This window comes from Dromaius novaehollandiae, chromosome Z (assembly GCF_036370855.1).
Source record: "Dromaius novaehollandiae isolate bDroNov1 chromosome Z, bDroNov1.hap1, whole genome shotgun sequence".
NCBI classification, from domain to species: Eukaryota; Metazoa; Chordata; class Aves; order Casuariiformes; family Dromaiidae; genus Dromaius; species Dromaius novaehollandiae.
The window spans coordinates 79,087,185-79,112,956 of NC_088132.1; the positions used below are offsets into that span (position 1 = coordinate 79,087,185).

The following is a 25,772-nucleotide window of genomic DNA, read 5'->3' on the forward strand; positions in this document are numbered from 1 at the left end:
TGTGAATCATATCTTCATTGTGCTGAGTACTATAATACATTAGGATAAAAAAATAAGATTCAGAACTTCTTTTAGAACTCCTTAATTTAAAAATTATATGTGGCCAGTGAACTGCCTTTGTGGCGAACATGGAACAGACTTTTTGGAAGACAACTATTAAAGTTGTCACTATGGCTTCGCTTAGATCACAGTAGTACATCAGTTATCAGAACAACATGGGAAGTTCTGCTGTCACTGACGTTTTTCCTTAAGTGTTTGAATACTAATCTCAGCTCAGTTATAAAGTACAAGTACCTCCCCAACACCAAGAGCTGTGAGGAAAAGAACTTGCAAATGTGAAATGGGTGAATTCTAATCACTCAGAAACCAGAAGTAAAATAAGAACCTAACATATATTTTAAAAAATACCATTTGATTTTAAGCCAATTTCCTGATTTTTAAAGGGGTATAACTTCTGTTTTTTTAATGTCTGCATTAAATTTTCAATACGGATGCTACGTGGCCACTTGTAAAAAGAAAAAAAAAGTAACCCAATCCCACCTGAATTATAACTATCAGTCCATACACATTAAACCAAACATGGGATTCTCTCTTATATCTTGAATATCTCAGACACCTTGAATAGCAGAAGTTATGAACAAAAAACTCCACATTTTGAAAATTCTGTGCATAAATTTATCCATTTTTTAAAAATGGCATTTTTTTTTTGTTTAGTATTGTCCTTTCATTTTAAAGAATCATGGGGTTAACTAGATAGTTTTATAAAATGATACAGACAAGGAGTATTAAACATTTATTACCATGTTAATAAATTATTGCATCTTTAGTGTAGACAAATATAAATGTTCAGGAGCAGCATTATAAATTCATAGTAACTCAGAGAGGATAGCTGTAGAAAAAGCTCATTCAGCCTATACATACTACAGGTGAATAAATCTATGTGCAATGACATTGACATTTCTTATATTATCTGTTTTCAGATGCATTACTTTTAAGTATGTTAAGTATGTTTGGACACTTCCATTTCCAGGACATCTTTTTTTTTTAATCTCGCCAGATTTTTAGGCACCTCCATCTGATAACTGTTTCTGAAGTATAAACTGATGCCTAATGTTATTTGCCTAGTTTGTTCTGAGACACAGAGGCAGCTAGAAGAGACACTGTTCATATGGTTTATGCCTACACGTTCAGAGCTTTCTGAGGGCCTGCACCACAAATGAATTCCATTTGTTTCCCTGTTTGTTCTTGCCAAGCTTCTTAAAAGCAAACCACTCTATCTGATCTGATTCTGTTTCCTTTTGGACCAATGCTCGCATCGCAAAATCTGTTTTCACAACTGAAACTGGAATCCTAGGAGGAGACCCAGAACTCATGCTAAACATTTTTCCTCTTTCCGGAGATGGATCCAAATCAATACATCATTTATATCCTCATAAAATTCACAGGAACTAAAAGGATAGAAATGATTCAGAAGCATCATACTGACTTTTTACTGTAATGTGCAAAAGGTTAGCCACTGGGACTAGTAGAACTTCTATCTTCCAGAACACTGTGTGGGGATACACGTCATTAAAATTTGCACAGCAACTTAGGTTGCACACAGTGATTTAGAGGCAGATCTGAAGAGTAATTTAGGTCTTTCAGCGTCAAGTGCAGTAATACTGATTTCTATATGCTTGACCGCAGGCTCAGTCCAGAGCTCTGAACGAGCTGAATTGGCTCTGTATAAAATGAATCTGGAGAGGTACACAATTTGAGAATGGTTTTCACAAAAGCACTAAGCATGATGAAATGAAAGCCTCTTACGGTCAGCTGCCTAGGGAAACAGTAAATGAAGAGCTCCATTTTACATGCATTTTGTCCCACAGCTGCTTGAGTAACAATCCTTTGAGGGGGTCTGGCCCCCAGATCTTCTCCTAACCACCTTGGTATGGAACCTCTTTGACGTTGTCTTTGTGCTTGTCATCTTTTGCAGGGGATTAGTACCCTCTCCAGTAAGCAGGTTATATAGTTTTGCTTGATGAGACAGAAGGATTTGAAGTTCACTTTTAGAGTGGACTTTTTTAATCGCCAAACTATAATGTAAAATGAGGAAACTGGAGTATAACGGGAATTGCAACCCATCCTCCCGTGTGTTCTTTAAAATAAAAAGTAGCAGCTTCCATAGCATTTTCTGTAAAACCCTATTGAACATTAATGCAGCAAGCATTTTCAGAGCAGACATAATAGCCCAGTCCTCCTAAAGGAAAGGAACACCTTGATTTTGGCTTCTAACAACAAACCTAGTAACACGAGGAGTGAGGACGAGGAAGCCTCAAAGCATCAGGCCGAATGCAATTCATCTGGTGTACAACAGTCATGTCCAGATTTACCAGACATTCCACAGACTGGGCTGCCAGACATGCAGAAATTAGTCCATAGTTTCTAAATGACGGTCAGAAGTTGGTAGAACACTTCCCAGACCAAAATGGGCTCATTCACTGCTGGCGTAAACCCACATGACTCAGCTGGAGCCTAGGGAATTAGACTTGCTCATACCAAATCTGTCTGGGCTCCCCAGCAGGTCAGCTGCCTCAACTGAAATATATGGGTTTCTTTAGTGGTACTAACATCAGCTCCAAAGTCATTTTCCAGAGTGAATTAATTTTGGAAACTAATAGGAAAATGGTATGAGTCTTTCATGCTGCTTTATGAAAATACTCTCCTTGGTCCCTTCTTTTTCCTTACCTACCATTCTTTTTTCCATTCAAATTAACATCCAAACCATCATCAGACATTGCAGACCATTTTCCCTTGGAAATCTAAATAATTAACAATGCTCCAAAATTTTACAGATGTATAAATTAGGAGCCTTTAAGCCTGATTTATGCCATGCACAAATCACTGTAGCAAAATGTGGGTTCAAGGCAGTATATTAAAACAGTATAGATGGATAAGACTGCTATTTGAATAAATACATATACATGCAAAAATGGAGCCAGTTAAAAAATGTTTATTGTAAAAAAAAAAACCCTCCCTTTTAATCCACAGCAGATATTGTGAAACATTTTGAATCGCAAGTTGCCTGAAAATTTTTAATGAATATTTTATAACGGTGTGAAGATCATTCCATTTAAATGGGACATGTACATCACGTGGCAACTACAATAAGTAAAAGGATCATTGTTTCAGATGAATAGCATCTTCTTTATACCCTTCTGTGGCTAAGTAAATGCAGATTGCCTCAGATGAATAAATGTAAGTCTGATATGCATCAGTAACTATGTAACTTTAAAGTTCTTTTGTGTTTTCAAACTAAAAAGAGGGGCTCAGATCCCAAACTTCCATTTTATTTGTTTCAAATTATGCTTATCTAATGTTCATAAACTAAAAACCATAATTAAATGTCAATTACTTCCCAGTGGCTATTACATTACTATACTTACAAGTAATCTGTGTATACGTGATACCTCTGTTGGTATTGAATTATATATAAGTATTTTCTATGAATAATAAACTTAGTCTTACAAGCTATTTTCTATATAATTCCTACTCTCTTCGTAATAATATTTTCTTTACCTCACGATATGAAATGCTACACTTAGAAATAGGCTAAGATTGCATTATTTATTTGAAAACATCCTTTTAACCAGTGCTACAATATTAAAGTTCATGTAAAAGGGAGTATCAGCTTTTTAAAATCTGTGTTTGTGAGGACACACAGACTTGTAGAAAAAATGCTGCTTCAATATCCACAGTTCTGAGAGCCAGTATAGTAGAATCCTGCTATCCTTCTAATTTGTCTTAACCGATAATTTCCAGAGTTGTCCTATACCTGTTTTTCAAGACGGCATAATAGGCTGCAAGCTTACACAATAGTCTTTACAGTAATAGTATCCGTGATGCGACTATCTCATCTTGAGCTTCCTCCACCTCCCTGTTCACCCAAGAATTTTCACATACTCATATTCTCCCCATGGCACTGTGTATGATCCTGAATTAGTCCATGTCGAAAAGGATCCTTTCGCTCATCCTACAATCCTACAATCTAAATATCTATGAAAACGATCACAGTAGTTGCAACTTAGAAATGTGTATTTCCATACAGTTCATTCAGTTCAGTTTCCTAAACAGATAAAATTCCTATCCCAGTGGATCTTTAGTTTAGCTTTCATAAACCAGTGAGGTTTTGATGATACCAGTGTAAAAGGGTATAAAAAAAATAGATATTGTTAGCATAGAGAAGGTGGGACACAAACTACAGAGTCTAAAAGCAGAACAGCAGAACATGATAACAAACTATGTACCATAGGAAGAGATTTGGTCACAGAAATGAAAAAGCTATAAATATGCTAAAAGTCTTAGACATCCTTGCTTCTATCAATTTCTAAAATTAAATTACTTTTTAGAAACATGGCCAGGGTATGTTAAACATGTCTGATTTTATTCTTTTGTTAAGTTATTTGCATATAACTAAATATGTAAAAATGTTACAATTATAGTCAATCGAAGTTTAACTATTTCAGCAACTAGACAAACATTTTATTACTACTCTTTTATCTATGAAACACTGGATAGTTTGAACAATTTTCATCTTTCTGATGGTTTCAACTTGACATGATCTCAGGTTATCATCTTTTCAAATGTTCATGGTTGAATATTGGAACCTTGACTTCTGTTTCATTGGCTTGGAAAAATGACAAACGTCACTATAACTAACCTTTCTGGAGTTCATTCCTGAATTTTAAGATTGACTTGTCAGGTAAGAAGTCATTTGCAATCATTCTTCTGCCCATTGAATCTTAGCAAATAGACTTTGTAATAACAATGTGCAAACACATTCATGAGGAACAGCAAGAGGCAAAGAGTACTTTTTTCAAAATCATTTCTAGTTGAATTGTACTAATGGAGCAAATCTAAATGGCTGGAGACACTAACAATGCTAGAATAAATTAGAAAAATTTAGAAAAAAATCAGAAAAAAGAATTCTAAATAGTTATTCTGAGAATTATTTCATGTATGTTCAGTTTCTGCAAGTATAATAAATAGTAAAGGACAGTAAGGACAAGTAGCAAAGGACAACAAAGAAAAAGAAGAGCAATTAAAGTTAAAGGACAATTTTGGTGTGAAAATAAATGGGAGAAGCTAGCTTAGAACAAATTAAGGCTAGAAATTAGAAAAGATTTCTATCCACCAGGTAAGTAGATTTCTGAAATAAACTTCACACATGGATGGAAGAGGCAAGAAACCCATTCAGTTTTAAGGTGCTTCATCAGTTAAAGGATGCCTGGTGCCAGTGACACAGAAGGTTCTTCTGGAGATTTTTGTACCATATTCTCAATTTCATGTGGGAAAATTCTAATTTAATGTATGATATTTTAATATAGATAGCATCTTTAACCAGGTCTTCAATGAAAATCAGCGATGGAAATGAGCAGTTGCTTTCCTAAGATACTATGCGCTTTTGATCTCAAATGTTCATAAAAAGCCCCTTGCTCTTCAGGGAGAAGTTTAAAGAAGGGAGAAGGGAAAACATTGTTTTGTAATAATCACGGATAACTTAAATGACCTTATGTTTACGATATACTTATGTAAGGAAAAAAGAATCTGAGAGAGTTTCATACACAGTTCACATAGTCAGAGCCATATCATCTACACCCTTTATTGCTTTAAGGAAAATGTGTTGCATGTTTGAGGTACTGCACTGTATCTTTTTTCCTATCATTTACAATGAGGTCTTACAGAATAGCAGACATCTTTATCAGATGACGGCTTTCCAGGTCACAAAGGACAACTGAATTTAAGGTATGGTAAGGATATTTCCTCTTTTTTTTCTTTTTATCTATGAATGTTGCATTTGACTCACAGTACATTTTAAAATAAATGACAGCAATAGTCATCTGAACCAAAACAAAAGCAGTCAGAATGATGAATTGATGTTGTTACATCCAAGTGCTTCACACCAGTGTGAACCGAAACTGCTGAAAGACATCTAAAATGTCAAAGGGAATACAGGTATTTTGACATGGGTGGAGAGAAGATAGTCCTAACCAGCAGCTTTCTGTGATGAGATGGAACTGGATTAGACGGAGACTAAAACCCTTATCTGGAGGAACATGAGTATGTGAAAAACTCACATTGGAACCAGTGGGGTTACCTTTTCACATTGTTTAGCTGCATGTTGAGTTAGATGTGGGCCTAGAATATCATACAGTAGTTGAAGGTTGTGCTACCAGAAGAATCCCTGAGGGGTACTTATTTGGGAGATAAAGATGAATGAGAAGAGCAGAAATGGACAATGTGGGGTATTACAGAGGTTTATGTTAAATAGAGCATGATTATTTATTCTGTCACAGTACAAGGTACAGAGAGCATTATACTATCAACTAAATAAGTATCTATCAATATATTTTTTTTCACATAGAGTATAGCTAAATCCTGGGAATTATTGTCTGTGACATGATAAATGGTAAAGGGTATTGTTTGATTAAAAACAATTCTAAAAATTCTTGAAAAAAATTGTCCTAATGTACTCAAAGATTTTACCCCGAGTTTAAGTAGCCCTTCTCTGCAAATCACTGGAGGATGTGAAGATGCTCAAGGAGAAGTTTTAATGTATTTTATTTTGTTCATACATTCTTCTCAAGACATCTACTATGGGCTACAGCCTTGTTTCAGTGACGGGATAGCAGCCTAAAGGCACCTTTGTTCTGACCCAGTACAGCCATTTTTACATTGTTATATTCTGCAAGAAAAATAGGACGAGAGCTTTGCTGCACAGGTTCATGAAGGACTACTGCAAAGTCTGTGAGCTGCACTTATTATTAATTTTTTAGGTATACAATGTATTATTTATTGAACATGGGCTGTGAAATGAAGGCAAGCTAATTTTATTTCTCTGTGTTAAATTCATTCTGGTATACTAGAAAAATACAGAAGCTTGCTATACAACGATCTACTGCATACACCAGCCTGCCAATGTAACATGGCTTTTACACTGTTTTTTTCCTAAGATAACAGGTGTTTTGTACAACTACTTAAGCTAAAGTCCATAGCAAGCAGAGTGTCAGAGAAAACCAAGATATCATCATGAGACAGTTAGCTGGTACCATATCATTTTATGATGAGAGCTCAATGACTAACAACCAGATTAGCATCAGTGACAACAGATAACAGCCCTTGCGGAACCAAGTGCTTCCTGGTGCTCCACTGATATCAACCAGATTCACGGTGTTGCCTCCAAGTGAGAAGTTCGACATCCCATTATCTATAGATGCAGCATAATTGTTAAACAAAATGATGTCCTGACTTAAGAGATGGGCACACATGCATACCCAAGACTTAGCTAGTAACTTATCCAATATTAGCATTCTGGAAGCTAGTTTTCTTAGAAATTGTTTCCAGGTAATAATCCTCTCACTTCTTGATATTTACTTGTTCACTGATCCTTATGAAAGGTTTGACTCTGCATATAATTTGTAATTTAGTAACCTTAGGTGAATAGATAAAAAGGAAGTCACATTTGCTGCACTTTTTTTTATATAACAATGTAATACAGTCTAATGTAATTATTATTGCTACAAAAAAGAAAATGTTCTCTTTTACTATTTATTATCCATGTACAACTGAAAAGACAAAAGGTGTTTGCTATAATGGTCCATTTGGGTTACAAATTATGACTGTTTCTTGGGAACTAGCATAACTTGTCCTTTTAACTTCAGAACTGCAGACAAATATTTAGCAGTAACTGTATGGTTACATGCAACAAAGAAGGCAGAGGAGAATGACAGTCAGAACTGTATGTGGTACACCCTTCCTGGTATCTGGGGGACCTGGGATGAGACACTGATTTGAGATGAATCTGCCTACAGCTTTCTCTCCAGAGAAAGCCTAAGTCTTTTAAGTTAAATGTCAGGTGTTTTTAGAATGAAAAAAAAACTAGGATACTTAAATTTTATATAGAGAAAATTCAGAGTTACCAGTACAGCCAGAAAAGAAAGAGGAAATTCTTCCCTCTCCATTGAATTTATAGAGATAGATCCTTCTGCTTTGACCTGGCTGATGTTAACCAGTGACTTTCTGAGCTGCAGAAAGCACTGCACGGGCTTCTGTGGCTTCCAGAAAATTATTTCGCAGGTCTATCCATCTCCTGCTTGCTCCTCATAGAAACCCCTCCTTAAGCTGGTGGCTGTCAGTTCTGACTCTCACTGTATTGTATCCTATTTGCTATCTAGTATCCACACTTTCTTATGAGGAAAGCTGTGATCTTTCTCTCACTCCAGAGGGTCCCAGCTGACCCCTGACTCCCTTGTTAAAAAAGCATAACACTCTTTAAATTGTTAGGTTAAAAGTAAGTCTCAAGAGAAAAACAAAACCAAACCAAAAAAGAGCATTTATAGTGTTTGGTTTAGGAGAGTTGGTTTTGTTGTTTGGATTGCAGAGCAAGAAGAAGGCTTGTTCACATGTATGTTCTATGCCCTAAAGTGAGAGCAGACTATAATCAAAAAATGTGGAAGTGGAGCTCATGGTAATAATGTAAGATAGGGAACAGCTGCCCTTGGAGAATTTTCAGTTTTAATTTTTTTTCACTCTTTTGTATCAGAAGGAAAGCAACGACTAGATGCAGAAATTTTGATATTGTGGCAATATCTGCCCCCAGGGTAAAAGCCAAGAATTAGACAGCAAATAGGGAGAAACAGAATAAAAAGATAAACAAACAAAAAGTTATTCTGTCTTGGGAGCCACCCAGGATGAATGAGGAGAAACTACCAATCTCAGAGTGTGTCTCAAATTGCTCTTTCTCACAAGCATTAGGTGTAAAGACATGAGTTCTCACTATTTCCCTTCTAAGTGTGATCAGTGGAACAAAAACAAATACTTAGCTTCCTCCAGTAGGGCCTGAAGGAGAGAAAGAAAGAAATTGAGAAAAAATTCATCCTAACTCGAGAAACTTTCAGGAAACCTTCAGCAAAAGCACTTTCACTGCAGAAAAGTTGCATGTCTTCCAAATCAGCAACTTATAGTGAAAAACAGTTCTACTAAAAATTCCCATTTAGCATTAATATTTACATCCAAACCCAATTCCTGTGCAATATAGGTAGGCAGAATGCACTGCATTGTAAAAATCATGTTAAAAATATAGTTCAGTGTTTAAGGATACAGGGGAGCAGACAAAACTTGTATTTATTTCCTGCGTAACAGACATCATTGTAATGTAATACAAATTAACAGTAATGATAAGGTAGATTGCTAGCACTTAAACACCATTTCTTCCATAGTATATCTTTGACACCAACCTAAAAGGTATCCCACAAAAATACTGAACCCTTACTACCCTGCTCAGCTTATGAGATTTGACAAGATGCATTAATAAACAGAAATTACTTCTGGCAAATGCTATTAGTGCATTCTCCCACTGTGTTTCTTCCATTAGGTTAAAAACAGTGAGAAAACTTAATGTGTCTTCTACCGTACTTCAGCTAGAAAATCCTATGGTACCTTAAGCATTTTGTTAGTGAGCAATCCAAAATGTAATGACATAAAAAGGTTTTAAACCAGAATCTAGTTTAATGTGATTTTTAAAACATATTCTTTCAGAGGACAATAGAGCCAATCCTCAAGTGCTACAAATAGACACACTTCCATTAAAGTCAATGGATAAATCTCCTAAATTTATAAATGAAGTACAGAAAACACAAGAAAAAATAGGTTAGTTCTTTAGACAGGAATGCCCTGGCTTGCAGCTACCAGAGTCTCAGGTATTATTAGCTCACTATAAAAGAGACTTAAAAAGGATAAAGCTATCTCATTCCATGGAAAGAAACCTCTCAGCAACAGCATATATTTCTCTTCCTTTTTTTAACTGCTGACATGTTTCTATATAATGATAACTTGAGATGCTCTGACTTGGTTTACTGCTGTTTCAGGTAGTGCTAAATTGACATTGTTTGCAGGTTTCCTAACATAAACTAGTGGTTAGCTCCTGTGATACCTTCTATGTGAAATTATACCCCATATGTCAAGCAGTGATGAATTGGCAGTGACAGCAGCTGCATTTTCTTGTGAGTGGGAGCATATTCGCTGTTCTGTAATGTAGTACCAACTTTTCTGTATTTCAAACCTATGGTCTGGAAAATTGATGACACTTCAAAGAGGAAGATACAGCTCTTCCATTTAACCCCACATTGAAGTTATACTCTTGGTAAAAACACAGTTCCACATTTTATTTTTCTTTTTACCAATGCTAGATTTTCTGAAAATATCATTTAGCATAAAATGAATGTCAGAGAATAACATCCAGATTCTCAGATAATATTAGCATGTAATTCCCTTTCTCTTAACAGTGTTTAGGTGCATATTTGTCCTTGCTGATCTGAACAATGACCATCTGTGTCCCTCTCTCCAAAAGTCAGATCTGTTTTTCAAAGGCATTGATGATTAAAACTATGAACTTGTTTCATGCCACTAAATGAACTTTCATTGAAATATAAATGTTTCATCAAGGCACAATTTATTTGGATAGAATTCAGGAGAGAAAACTAAACCAAGTAACAGTAAAATTATCGTTTTCATGGATGGCATCAAAATTACTCAAAATAAAGCACTGACTTCTTGATTTAACTGTTAGAAATTTTACAGAATATTACCTATATTTTACATATATTATAAATATATGATTTAGATATAGATCACTTCTATGATCTTAAAATATCACTTTCATGATCTTTATTTCCTGTGAAAGCTTAAATGCTGGCTTTTTATTTCAGCTTAAAATGTAGACAAATTTCCAGATTTAAGATTAGAAATCCTCTCATCCATTCTTTTAAAGTCAGAGAAATATTTTCCAGTGACAAAAAATAGTGTTTAAATCATACTTGAAGTAAATACCCTAAGAGAGAAACAGGTACATCTGAGGATATTTCTGAAGATAGTTATAAAGCCAAAGAACTGTCACCAGGAAACTGCTAAAATCCCTTGCAAATCCAAATTCGTCAAAGACATTTGATTATTCCCAGAACACTGTCCCCAACAATTTATTTGTGATTCATATATTTAAATTTACATTTATCTTACTGGAGATAAATATCACACGATTTGTATTATATGAGCTAAAAAGTATTCTTCACTATAGATATGACTTTGAACTGAACATATTTTCTTGTCAAATCTCAACAATGAAGTTCTCTCACCTAATTAGACAACACTTCATAATGAAGTCAAATCTGGCACATTATCCTTAATCCCAAAATGAGTTCTTAAAGCCTTTTTATTGCATTAGGAGAAATTTCATAGGATTATGAGAATTTTCAGAGGATAGGACTGGCTCTTCATGTGTTTACTCCCCTCCTGACATCTCCTTCGAGCTTCCTCCAAGTAATTATAAATCCAAAAAGCAAATCAAGCAGTTGAGAAAGTCTTGAATTGGTGATAACTAGCTATTTTCATTGGGAACAGGAAACTGTTTTACTAGTAGCACCACTCTAGAACAGATTTAGGCCAGGAAAGTGAACATCACAAAGGTAACAATATTACTAAGAAACTGTTGAAATAAGCCTCTAAAGTTCTGGCACCACTCTTTTTCATTATAAATCAACTCCTGGATTTATCAGTCTTACCTAATACTCTTACACTTGTATTAAAATATAAAATTTAGCTGCAATCCTATAAATGCATGAGAATGAACACCTATCGATTTACAGTTTGGCTATATGAAATAGTCTTTAGGTAAAATGCACAAACAGCCCTCAGGGCAGCTAGTGGAATACAGGTATTCCATTGTCTGAGGGCCTTTGCCTTAAGCACTAACTAACTGAGTGATACTCACATTCTCTCCTGGTCTAGTAGATCCTGAATTCATCTTCTCAGAGTGGTAGGATTTCATGCAAGGTCATTGCAAGAGGGGCATCCATCCCAAGTGAGGTGCTACGAGCTGGGAAAGCAGAAACACAGCAATTGGAAGTTGCTATTGTGCTGAGCTTGCTCACTTCAGACCAGGAGCCAGGGAAGCAGCAAGGAGGTAATAGCTATTAAATCCCTCAGCACTGCCATAGTCAAAGAGGTGGCAGGGAAGAGAGATGGGGATCTTCTTACTGGTAGGGTGAGAGAGGAAGAAAGAGTCTGCTTGCGATAAGAAGAATCCTGCTTCCGGTGTTTGCTTCAGGTGTACACGATGGCTTCGCTCCAGTGGTGGTGGTAGCATGTCTCCATCACTTCATTTGTGAGAAGGTGTCAGGAAACTCTCTAGCAGGAGAGGGAGCAGGAGGTGTGATTCACTGGGGTAGAAGTATGAACTGAATATGTTTCCTACATGAGTTCTGTAACTAGCTAGCAGTTAAGTGAAGGTGGAAACCTTTGCCAAGTGTATGTCAGAATAGACAAGCAGGCCTTGTTTATTCTTTCAGAAAGAAGCATCTGTCATTTGGAGGTGGATCTAAAGTGTAAATCCAAGAGGACAGGACTTGCACGTGACCCTGAGCACAAGACTGTTTTCCAGCAACACCGTGTCCTCAGAGTTTTGTATTGGCAAATTCTGAACAGCTACAGGTTTTGTGTGCTGACTTTAGGTGGCTCCTAGCCCAGAATGCCGCTTTTCTAATTCCTCTGTAAGACTCTTCCTGGTACTTGCTTCACAGAGCATTCTGGATATTGCTGAGAGACAAGACACCTGAGATACCCTACAAATTCAGCTGGTAGGATCTGACCTCTACAGATTTTAGACACACTGAAATGAGCATCCTACAGGTCTAAACATTGGTTTTAGCAATGTTTTAAAGACATGGAAAGGAATAAGGTAAAGAATCACCTAGCCTCTTCAGATGCTTAAGTTGATCTGAAAGAATAGTGCTTCTTGATCTAAGGAAACTTAGTTATCCAGAATAAAAAAAGCAGGAGGCATGAGATCAAACATCTTACACTGCAAATATGAGTAACTAGTAGAAGTGTTCAGTGCAGATGAAGAGACTACACTGTATTTAAAAGGATGAAAAAATACATAGTACCCTTTCCATAGCACATTCCCAACAGGAAGTTTACATCTGACAAAAGGGCATTCATACTGCCTTACACATGTACACGCTACATTATGATGATATATTGACAATGGGGACAACTGGAAGACATTTGGGGGTGAAAGGTAGCACTCCAGGCAGCAAAAGAGGTGATTTATTATAGCATTAATGTGACACTGTAAAGGTCAGAAAGCTACAAAACACATATACAAAAGTTCTAGAGGGCTGGTTATATTTTCACAGAGAAAGTCTGCATTAGCCTATTTAGGTTTGTACCTTCAGTATAAATAGCAAATGTTAAGGTTAGCGACACAGGAGGAGTTTGCGATGTTCTTTCTCTATAGCTGGAAGGGGATGGCTCATGACCCAAGCACCAGCTTTGAAATACGTCGGCTCCCTGGAATGGGCTGAGTCCCAGTCTTTTATCCTTCTGGGATAAATTTACTTCCATGTAGTTTGTAATGCACTTTCTGCCTTTGATGTTCTTGTCACCTATTCTGCTGTATTAGAGGATCTAGCTGTCTTAGAGGTTTATGCTGTATGTATCAGCTTAGCCTGATGGATGCACAGAAACTTTTTGACCCTAGACCTTTCCATGCAAAAGCAACAGCAGGAAAAAAAAAAAATACCACAGAGTGGATTAAAGGAATCTCCCTTCATATTAAGGTCAAAATTCTGCTAAAGATTTCTGGAGCTTAATTGGGAAGGAAATAAATTGGGATGGGAGTGAGGACTAAAAAATTTGTTTATTTATTTTAAACTGAAAGATCTTTTTAAAACAGAAAGATTTTCTTACCCAGGCCAGAAAAGACCTGGATATATTTAGCCATTTCTGGATTTTCCTGATTACTCTAGAAGGTTGTTCCATAATTAGATCTGCTTTTGTGCCAGGTTAGGAGCTATATTTCATCTGCTTCATTACAGAACTGGGATCTATGTTGTCGCTGTCCCTGCAGTAATTCTTACACTGAACTTTGGCCTTGGTGGAGCAGTGACATCATCACTGAGTTCCCCGAAGATCAGCACTGGGGATTCTCAGCTTTGGGAACGGACTCTGCTGGGAATCAGCAGAGGCACCTGTGCAAAACCCAGTATTCTTATGACTACCTAAAACACAAAGCAAGCACACAGCTTTAGCTTATAGGAACTGGAACTATGTTTCCTTATGTATGCTAATAAGGCTTTGGGAGGACTTTTAAGGGTTCAGTGGAGGAGAGGGTATTCCCAACAGCCTGATGACACAGTGCTATGCTGATTCAGAAATGAGTCAACAGTTACTGTAAAACAGGAGAATCAGATCTTTTCTGAAGGTACTCGCAGTGATATAAATGTGACAGAATGACTCATCCGTCATCAGCATTTGAGTCAGCAAAGTCTTTGGCTAAATGGCAAGTATTTATAACCAGAAGACAACAGGATGCAACAAAAATGAAGTAAGCAGAAAAAAGTTATGTTAAGCCTATCCTATAAAATCTACATAGGAGGTCATTACTTCTCTAACACTAAACACCATTCTAATACTAGTATCCGTCCACGTCCAGCCCACTGTACAATGTGCTTTATGCATTTCTGTTTGTTCATGATTCAGAGAGGATATGAGCTTGCTACAGCACTCAGCTAAGCACACAGAGATGAATAATCTCTGCCATTTCTTTGTGAAAATAATATTCTCCTGTGTGGTATTTCACTTAGTACAGGTTTTATTTTAGTTTTAAATGGCATGCGTGTTATAGCTTCTGACCTCTTTCTTTGAGAGATCCTTCCATACTGCTCTTGCAGGACATGAACCAACATCCACTGAAACCAATGGAAAGTGTTCAATTTGACTTTTATTTCCACAATGCTCTTTCTGCAATGTTCTTGAGTAGAAGCACTGGTCAAATAAAATACTGCTAAATATCTTTCAACGGAAATTAAAACGGGTGAAATCATGACTCCATTGAAATTAGCAGCAAACCTTTGACTTCATTTGGGTTGAAATTTCACTAAATGATATTAATATATGACTGTGGTTACTTTCCCTTACTGTAAAAACACATATATATTCACTACCCACACATTTTCCTTTGGTGCAAATATATTTTCACACCTTGATATTCTGATGAATTTCTAAAGAGGAAAAAAAAGAAAAAAAATCTACAAAGCACAATATAATTTTTTAGGTTTTAGTACAAACAGAATCAACAAGTGATTTTTATATACATACATACATACATACATATATACATATGTATATATAAAAACTCAGAAATGCCTTTTCTTGCAAAGAAAGAAAGACATATAAACATCCAGGTCTACCACACAGCTATCTGTGGGAAGTTGCTTTACTGAAAGTATCCATAAATTGGCTGAACTGAAGGGAGAAAGTAGGAAGTCTGAAATATAATAACATCTTTTGTTGGAGGTTTTAAAATCCTTTTTGAACTTTGCCATCCAACTCCATCTCAGATAAGTTCATAAAGGCTTCTCTATGGGGTCAGACCAAAGGTCTGTCTAGTTTAGCACCTTATCTCCAACAGAAAGCAGCAGCATGTATAAAGGGATCTTTTCCAGCACATACTTTCCTACTGCTCGTGTTCAATGGTTTAGGCACTTTCTAGACTAGAGAATCACATCTGGAGCACAGTGCTGCACCTAAATTTTATATGTGGACTATTGAATTGTATCCGGAAGTTCCTTTGCACCAACGGTCTATCTTCAATGAAGATACCTCTGAATTGGACAACCATAGTTACAGTCAACTAAGAAAAAAAAAAAGAAACATTTATAGGATCTTCAAATGAACACCTATGCATGCGTTAAACCCAAGCAAATTCATAGTATGCATGTCATGTTAAAATTATTTGCTGGCAACATGAACATAGGTTGATTTCACTTATTGACTAAACCAGAGCTGATAATGGAATTCCAGAGACCTTGATTCTCAGGCAGACTTTTTAATCAATTAATCACCTTTTTCCTCAGAAGGTCTCTAACAATGAGGCAGTAATATGTTAATATAAATAAAGACTATTTTTTGCTAAAGGTTAAAAAGTAAAAGAAAAGATACCTACGAAAAGACTTCACCTTCCAGTTTCTCATCAGAGTGATATAACACATTAGACGGTTCATCAAAAAAGAGCTGAGGAACTACAGATCTTATGAGTGACTCTGGGATTTTCACTTTTTTTCTGTAGGCTTCATTTTTCTCAAGTGTAAAATGGGCGCAGTGACTGTTCTTCTTTGTAACCTGAGTTTTGAGTTGTACTATATAAAGAGCTATATGAAACTAAATACTACAGAAAGGCAAAATGACATTTTTTAAATTCATACAACTGGTCTGTGTTTATGTTTAAAATATATGCATTTACGTTTAACATTTTCCTTGTCAGAGAAAATTATATTGGGTGAAATGCTCACTCTAGTAAAGCCAGTGGCTGTGCATACGAATATATCTTATTTTGTAAGTAATAGTGCTCCCTTTCCTTCCCTTTCTCAGAAGGATTTTGGTATTTCTCCTTACTCAATGAAACATTCAAACAATAGAAGGATTTTCGTATTTCTCCTTACTCACTGAAACATCAAACAATATGTTGATTTAACATTTTTTTCAATAATTTTTGAAGTTGACAAAGATATCTAGATAGCAGACAAAAATCAAGAAAGCAGAAATAACATAAAAACAGAACACAGTGTAAGTGAATTAAACAAAATTAGGACTGTCAATCATATATGTATATGAAAATGTATATGTTTTATGATAGATCTTCAGCACAACTTTCAATCATGTTTGTTTTTGACGGCTCTGGTCCAACTAAAACTGGAGTGCATGCTTCACTTTTAAGACAAAGAAGCTATTTGTGTGTATACAAATAAATATATGCTGATGTGAATTGCCAAATTTTGCCATAATCTGCTAATTTGCAAAATTCAACAATCTGCAATGAGTTTCTCTATTAGCATTTTGAATTAGCAAAAGTACACTGTTGAAAATCAAATCAAATCAAATGAGAAACAGTTCTTCATAGATCCAAACATTTAGAGAAACTAAGTATCAGAGAAACTAAATATTTAGAAAATAAAGATTAGAATATATTAAATAGATTTCTGTATTTTTATATTTTATATATTTAATAGATTTCTATTTAGAGAAACTAAGTATTCAGAGGAACTAAATATTAAAATACCCTGCCAGACCTATAAATCACCTTGATAAATGTTTAATATGGTGGCACTTTAGAAAATGACCTTTGAAAATAGTGGCACTTAGAAAATGCTCAACATAAAACTGACAGTTTTTTTATTTAGTTTATTATAGCATGAACAAGCTGGAGAAAATAAATCATGAAACCGAACAGAATTTCTTAAAATCTCCAATCAAGACTACATGTTATATCTCAGGAAGACTGACATATATGATGGGCTTTGAATTGGTGTACGGAGGCCAATGGTCCTTCAGGGCATTACTTTGAAGAACTAAATCCAGTATGCTATAAAAAAAGACAAGTGTATCTCCTCACATATAGGGTTCCTTTTCCCCTGTGTCAAAAACAAGCGCTTGCACAGCTGCACAGAGGACAGTTTTGCCTTCTTGGCAGTTTGAGCACTCTGAACAAAACAACTTTGCTTTTGTTTCCATGACAGAGGTTAGACAAACAGAAGGTCTGACTAACCAAAGGGAGATAAATAATCCAGGGAGTGTGAAGAGGAAGAAAGCTTTATTATTGGTTTAAAGACTCCTAGAGCACAGTTTATAGGGAAGCCAAGTAACAAATAGCAAACAACATGAAATGTTTATGCATGTCCGTGGAATCCAGTTATTCTTCTCTGTCTTTCCCTCTTCCCCTAATTTACTGTTCTAATCAACAGACCTATTTTCTGCCCTCTTGGATACTACTACCCCCCTTATGGGTTGAAGTAAATCACAAATAGCTCTAGCCCTTGGCTTCACCAATATGAAACACTATATACAAAATGAGTTACTGCAAATAAGGCAAGGGCTAGTGCCGTAAAGCTGTCACCTTTACCTCCAGGATTTTCTTTCCTAATAGACCTACACACTTTCTTGTTATCACCCACGGTAATTTTTTTAAAAATGCTGAAGTTGCTATTAGTCAGGTACAAAATCATTTAGGGACTGCGAGCAAAGGCATGTTTCCTTAACAGCAGGATAGACAATAACTGTCTGGAATTTTGGAGTGATTTCTGACAGAGAGTGTCTGATTCTGCACTTCTTGGCGTTGATAAAACTTCTGAATTCAGCTGGAGAGGGTCAACATCTGGCCCAGCACAACTGGCTGGACCCCTTCTGGGAAGAGACAATTTACAGACCAAACTCAAGTGACAAACTTCATCCTCTCATTATAAGTGGCCCATGCAGAAAACGCACAGAAAGAAACCTTGCAAAATACACTCACTCAGGAGTTAAAAACAACTAAGAAACACTAACCTTTTTGTGTCTTCTATACTAATTTTTACATTAACCCAAACTGATTACTCAAAAATCTTTTCAGACTTCCTCTAAACGTGACCAAACTTCTTCAAAATTTTATGACTCCTTTTATTCAAGAATCTCAGCACAACTCATTTTCCCTTCAACACAACGTTCCATTCCATGAACATTACCTAAGTTTTGTTTAATGCCTCAAAAAAGTCATACATGAGCTTTGCCTTGGCCATCAACAGCAGTTCAGTTTCAACCACATGTCTGGGAATAAGCATAATTTCACAATTTTTCCACAAAAAAGTTATTTTTACTCCAATTTTACCAATGCAATGCTGCAGCATCATGAAATAAATGTCTGGATGTGCAAGGAAGACTACAAGTAGGAGAAAGGTCAGATTTCTTATCCCTTACCATAATTTCACACTTGCCAGAAGTTTGCATGGTACTTCATGGTGACAAGAGTCTGAGTTTCAGTTTCTAAACATCAGAATGTCACTTATTTTAACTACTGCTGAAACTACTATGTGTATGGAACATTGCATATTAGTAAATCATAAAGAAGTAACATTTTTTGTCTTGGGTCTATCCCTTTTATATATTCAAGAAATGTAGAGAAAAATGTGGATTCCATTTTTTATCTGAAGTTCTTTAGCATTAATCATATGGTTTAATTTGCAATGGATGCTGCAAAAATCTAAAATGATGAATACTGAATAAGTAGCTAGTAGCATCATTGAACAACAAATCATACTTTTTCTACTCGCCCAATTTTGCACTGCATACAGAAATGTTAGCCCCGGAGTGAAAAAGGGTGCTTATCATAAATAACAATTTAATCATATGCTCTGGCACCTTTGTAAAGGTAGCTCCAAAGAGGACATATGGCCCAAATGGTAATAAATACACATGCACAGACACACACACACACACGTGCGCACGCGAGCACACACACACACACACACAAAAATATAAAGACACACACAGAGCATGTATACACACATACTCCAGAGGCACAGACTATTTACTTTTGCACTGCCATAATCCCCATGAACCACTAGCTACTGAAAAGAGATGTAAACTAGGGTATTCAGAGCAGCACAAGAGGACAGAATGGGAGACCATTACCATGTGACTAAAAGAAAAACTTGTCTGTCTTCAAATCCAATATTACTACAGCAATCCATATTGTCTGCCTCATGAGGATAAAGATGGTGGCGGAGCTTAAAACAGGGTTGATGAGACACCACCCACAAACATGTCTTCCTTTAAGATTCTGTAGAACATACACAAATTGTACACTAACAGTAATAACAATAAGTCCATTACAGTTTGCTAACACAACTCACTCTATAGGAAACTTCTTTCTTTTTCCTTAAAAAGGCACTCTCCATCTCACAAGCCAGCAGTTTCATCTACTTATTGCATTTTCTGATAAAGAAAGACACGATGTTATGAAAAATATTAGAAGAAATGAAAAATGATGAAGTTGCCTTTTATAATAAATGAAATGGAAACATTTTACTTTATTTGGTCATCTGGGAAAGTGTAAAATTTACATTTTAACTTACTGCAGAATATAAATTCATATGGGAAACAAATAGATTGATTACTGAAAACTAAAGAATATATCTTGTACGGTAATGAAAATACTAGAATTTCAGGTGAACGAGATCACCATCAATCTTTTACTTACAATATTTACATACCTCCCAGAGAAGTTTGTATTTTTGGGTAGAATATATGGATTCAACACAGAATTTCTCGAAATACACATGAAAGCAAATCTGCAGTTACAATATCATCTACTGACATGAAATAGCCTCTGAATAGTCCACAGGCTGCCATTTGTTCATTTATAAGGTCCTTTGAAGTCATACTTCCCAACTGCTTCATAAAACAAATGAAAAAAGTCCCAGGATAACGACATTTTGAATTCCAACTAAACATATTTTTACTGTTCTGCTAGCCTTGGAACAATGGCGTACCACTTTTATTTCAGTCCTAGCAAGAGTGCAGGTAGGCTGTCTGTAATTGTGTCTGGTTTTAATGGTCATTATATCTACAGAGCTATATACATCAGCAAGTAAAGAACAAGGTACATTTTTGCAGTCTGAAATTATGACAGAACTTGCCATAGTAGCTTGTTACTAGTTAATAATACAGGCCTTCTAAGTCAACAAGATTTATTTTCATTGAGTGCTGTGTCAAGGTAGTAACTGCTATAAACAATGACAGATGTGCAGTGATTTCGTAGTTTGTGTACCATTAAGTTTATTCATCAACAACTTTATTTTGTAGGAAGCATGCTGGCAGTCTCTGGTGAGTTTATAATACACGACCAATGGGTAAAACAGATTTTCAAATACTTAAAAGAGACAAAGAAAACTCTCTGATTTGCCATACACAACAACTTATCAAAACACTGCCTGGAGAAGGACATATTAGCACAGCAGAAGATGGTTCATCATTAGCTATAAACCTTTGCTGTATGTTTCAGAACATAATATCCACTTTGGTTCCTGTTCATTTTCTCACAGTGCTCGCTTGGCAAATCAGTGTTAATGCTGGAGCCAAAAGCTATGCACTGCTTGTTACTAAATATATTTGAATTTCTTCTTTTACATATATCTAGAATGAGCATGATTGCCTAAGAATTACTGCTGCAGTGACATATATGGAAAAATAACTCTAAAGATATTCTTTGTAGATGTCACAAAATAGAAGATGCCATAGTTAGAGTTACATATAAAAGCAAGGCTGATGTCATACTTTCACACTATGAGACTGCCAATAAACAGCAAAACATCACAACCTGAAAATGCCACCTTTTCATTTAAAGGATTAGTAGTTTATAGACATCAGACAGTTTTCTCATCTTAAGAAAAAATGGAACAGCATTGTAAAGGAAACTTATTACTAAAGAACACTTGTATGGGACCTTGGCTCATAGGAGCTGTAACTGCCCTTTTAATAAATTATGAAAAATGTACCATCCATTATGATTTTATTAATTGTTGGGTATTTTTTGTAGTTGTTGGGTTTTCCTAGCAAAGCTGGGATAGGCTTACTACATTTCCTTTACCTACATATTTCCATTTCTTGAGATACTTCTGTCTGAATTTGATACCAGCTCTTCAGACTGAGTTTTGAGAACACTTAAGCCATCTGTGTTTATTGAAACAAAATATCCAAGAGTAAAAATCATGCTGCAGATAATATTGCATTTTTGACCATTGCTTTCTGGGTTTCTCCCAACAGTGATACAAAGGGCAAGATTTATTTGACCAATCTTTGACAGCATCCAGGGCTAGCCATTTGGACTCCTCACACCCTCAAGAGAAACAAGCACTTCTAATATGTGATACCTCTCATTTTCACTGAACGAATGATAAAACAAATCTGCTGTATCCTATCTTAGAATTCCTATTCTCTCCTTTGGATGTAAGAGCTGTTAGACTTAGGTGTAGACACCTATATGATACACATTAAAAGTTAAGTGAATCTCACAGGGTAAAATTCTGTGCAAAGAGCCACACGTCCTGTTCCTTCAAATTCTGAACATTTTCAGTATTCTCACAACATCAACCTAAGAAATTACCTGACAACAAAAGCTATCCAGCCGCTGAAGGATCACCAGTGCTTACTATGCTTAGCATTACAGTCTTGTCGTTGCCTTTTTCCTCCACTTGTTATACCTTGTGTATTATTTAGATATTATTTATTTGACATACTTTTGCAGGCAGAGTTCCTTGCACAGCAGAGCCCTACAGGAATTACTCCAATGCAAAATTATCATGATCAGCAGTCAGCATAAAAATAGTGACACTATTTTGAGGAAAAACAGAAAGATTTCATGTGACTACAGTGCAGATGAATCTGCAAGAACTAGAATGACTGATTTTCACACTGTACTTAATAGGCTGATTATAAAAGGCCTGTCTTAGATAAAATTTCTTGTAAACATAAGGTAGATATTTAGCTTTGGAGAGACTTTTTCTTATCAGGGGAAATTGGAGAGGAGAAAAAAGTCTATATGCAGCCACTGATATGGATTTAGAAGAGTTATTAGGTCCTTATGCTATGACTGAGGGTGTAGTGTTAATAGGTGTTTAAGTAAGGAGAGAAATCTTCCTTTTATTTCTATCACATATCTGCTGCAAAATAGTGAGACAACTGTTGTCAGCACTGGGAGAGTTGTTTAAGCTGGAAAGGGCAAAGGCAGTTAAAACTGAAAAGAACAGTGGTGGAGCAAATGGGTAACAAGATGGCCAATATAAAAATGAAGCTTTAAAAATATATATTATATATATATAAAAATATATATATTGTGCCACAATCATATTGAAATAACTAAATGATTTGTTCTCCAATTACGAGTCCCAAGCAACATCAGGATAAACCTGTAGTACAAATTCAAAACTGGATGAATTCTGGACAAATTCTGGGTCTTTGCAAGGCCTAATCCTGGAAAGGGTCTTTGATATAGGGATTATTCAACAAAACTGCTAAAGGATTTAATTATGGAATACTCAATCACTTATTCAAAAAATTGACTTCAGCAGGATTTAGGAATACACTTACAGTTGAATGTGTACTTAAGTGTGTTGCAGAGTCAGTTCTGAAGCATGGAGAATTTCAGCCCACAAGAAAGTTTATAAAACAGTTTTTAACCACGGAAAACAGAATCAGAACAGACAAAATTTTAGGACATATATACTGAAAATTACAGTCTAGCCTTTTCAGGGTGAATCAGGTAAAAAAAAAAAAGTTTTTTTTCTTTCTAAACATTATTCTTTTTTCCATTGCTGCAACATTTCCAACAAACATGCTCTTTTTTTTTTTTTTTTTTTTTTTTTTTTTTTTTGTAGAGGACGAATGTTTTCTTACTTCCCATTACTAAATGATGCCATTTTATTCAGCATAACATGTGAATTAAATAACAAGACACAGTTTTAGCAAGAATACATGGCATCATCAGAATTGATAGCACTGTCCCTCTTGAGGCATTTACAGAAGATAGGCACATGATCCTCAGAGTGATTGCTTTCCTACTTCAGTTCATTCACTCTCACTTTAATGCTGAAATACATTTCAAAACAAGGTACTCACTGATTTCAGAAAACTGTATTTCTGCATGCCACTTTAAGATGTTTTTCTTTTAAATATAATCATATTATGGGTGCTTATAAGACTAACGTCTTATACCTATACAAAAATTTTCACACTAAAGCATCTCCAAACACACTATAGAACACACTACACATTCATGCATATCCTGCCATGCTGTTGCTTTATTGGCCACTTTATCAAAAAACGTGAGTATTCAGACACTGGATGTGCAGGTTTAGCCTAATATTAGTATGAACTACTTTCTGGAGTATACAGAACTCTGTATGCCTGATGGGTATAGCTAATCAATACCACCAAACAGCTTAGCATTTGAGTGGACATAGCTGGACTGGTGTTTGCTGGTAATTCAAACAATATATGAAGCCATTCTAATGCAGTTAGGTAAATGGATTGGGGCATATGCAGAACAGAAATACAATTTTGCTCATAAGTATCAGCGATAGCTTTTCAGTGGGCACCACAAACAGTACAGTGAAATCTGTATTTTTCTCTGTCTGTTATTTTCTTGAGTGTGCGTATTTGTGTTGTTCATATAATCTTCTTCTAAATTTATTAATAACACTTCCTTTCCAGGAAAGAGATGAGACCCTAATCTGAAAGCTGACTTGACTGGAGTTTCAAAAACAAGAAAAAAATACTACTTTTTCGTCTTCAAGGAGCTCACAGCCTGAAAATAAGATGACACATAACAAGTGCATAGTAAGAAACAAAGTAGGAGGAAACAATGAAGAAATAGCAGACTTTCTTAATGCATACAATACCGTATCATATATCTGGAAGTGGATATGTATCAGTTTTATACAAATTCATGCAAGATCTTGTGGCCATAAACCTCATTGTGGAAATCATGTTCCAAACTCAACTTTGTTTTTAAGAACCTAAGTAATAGATAAATGGTAAAATATATAACAATACAGCAAGTCTTTTGATGAATATCTCAATATTAAAAATAGCAATACAAGATGACATATGCCAATGCTGATTCATTTTGCCCTCCATCATTACTCTGTCATGATGTAGCACATCAATCAATGGAGAAAAGATATATAGGACTGTTTTACAGGTGATCAGATTGATCCGATATTGATTGGCATAAATAGAATCGTTGACCAAGTTATGTCTGATGGCTAAGCATTTGTCTGACTGTCAGTTTTATTGTGTATGCAGTTGATGTGACTGAATCACAGGGCTATCTGATTTATAGTCAACACAGTGTGCTGTACTTTGAGGAAAAAACAATGCTGAAAAACTAAGTAATGAAAAGACAAAATATGGAAAATTTCACACATGCAAATATAGACAGCATGTCTTAGGTAAGTGCCTATTCTCAAAATATGCCACTTTTCTCAATGATGCTCAGAAGTCGTAAGCAAAGTTTTTTCCTATTTTAAATAGTCTTTTTGCCATTGCATAGTAAGAACTTTTCTTTTTAAACAGAGACTGTAAAGCCTAAAGGTTTTTGGTACTAAATGAAATAAAAAGCCACACAGTAAAGAGAGGATTTGTACGCAACAGAAAGAGAAAGCTGGTAGTGTGAGGGAGGACACAGAGAGAAGATTTAGAGCCCACCTGCCTTCCATTCACCCCAAGGAAAGTCCAGAGTTCTTGCAGTATAAGCAGCAAAGTGTAGGAAGAAAATTAAGAAATTAGTTACACAGTCCAAAGGTAGACCAGCATATACAATAGTTACTATTTGCTAGCAACCACGTGGCTATTTTGGAAAAGGTTACAACAGAGAAAGTAGTTGGCCATTAGTTTGGGCTGGCAGCACCTGCACTATGCTTAGGAATAGCTGAGCTGAGCACTGCACATAGCTGTGATTTCTTCCCTCCCCGCCCCCAAGAATGAATGAATTTCCCCAACCAAATGGACAAAAGAAATACTTTTCTTCTGTGCTATAAAGAGGAATTGTACTCTGTAAGTTGATCCACTTTACATTTTCCACTCAGGTGTGCTTCACTACATGATTATAGTTTGTCCCCGTCTTAGCCTATGATTAGTCTGGGTTGTTCATACTCCTTCAGAATATCTCAAAAGGAAGATGGTGTGAAAGATTCATGGACCTATAGAACAAAAATAATTTATAGTTTTGCGAATTATTCCTGTGATCCTTCTAGGTTTTGATCTTTTTATTAAAAATGACATGACCATTTTCTTTACAAGATGTGATAGACAACATCAAAGAAGTAAAATCTTCAGCCCCACTGAGCTAAACAAGCTGAGGATAATTG

General features: G+C 35.8%; 1 protein-coding gene across 1 annotated transcript in view; it reads right to left on the reverse strand.

Annotated features, from left to right (window-relative positions):
- LOC135324659 (GTP-binding protein Rit2) overlaps positions 1-25,772 on the reverse strand; it is a 176,610-nt gene that overhangs the window by 122,826 nt on the left and 28,012 nt on the right. The window lies entirely within an intron of this gene.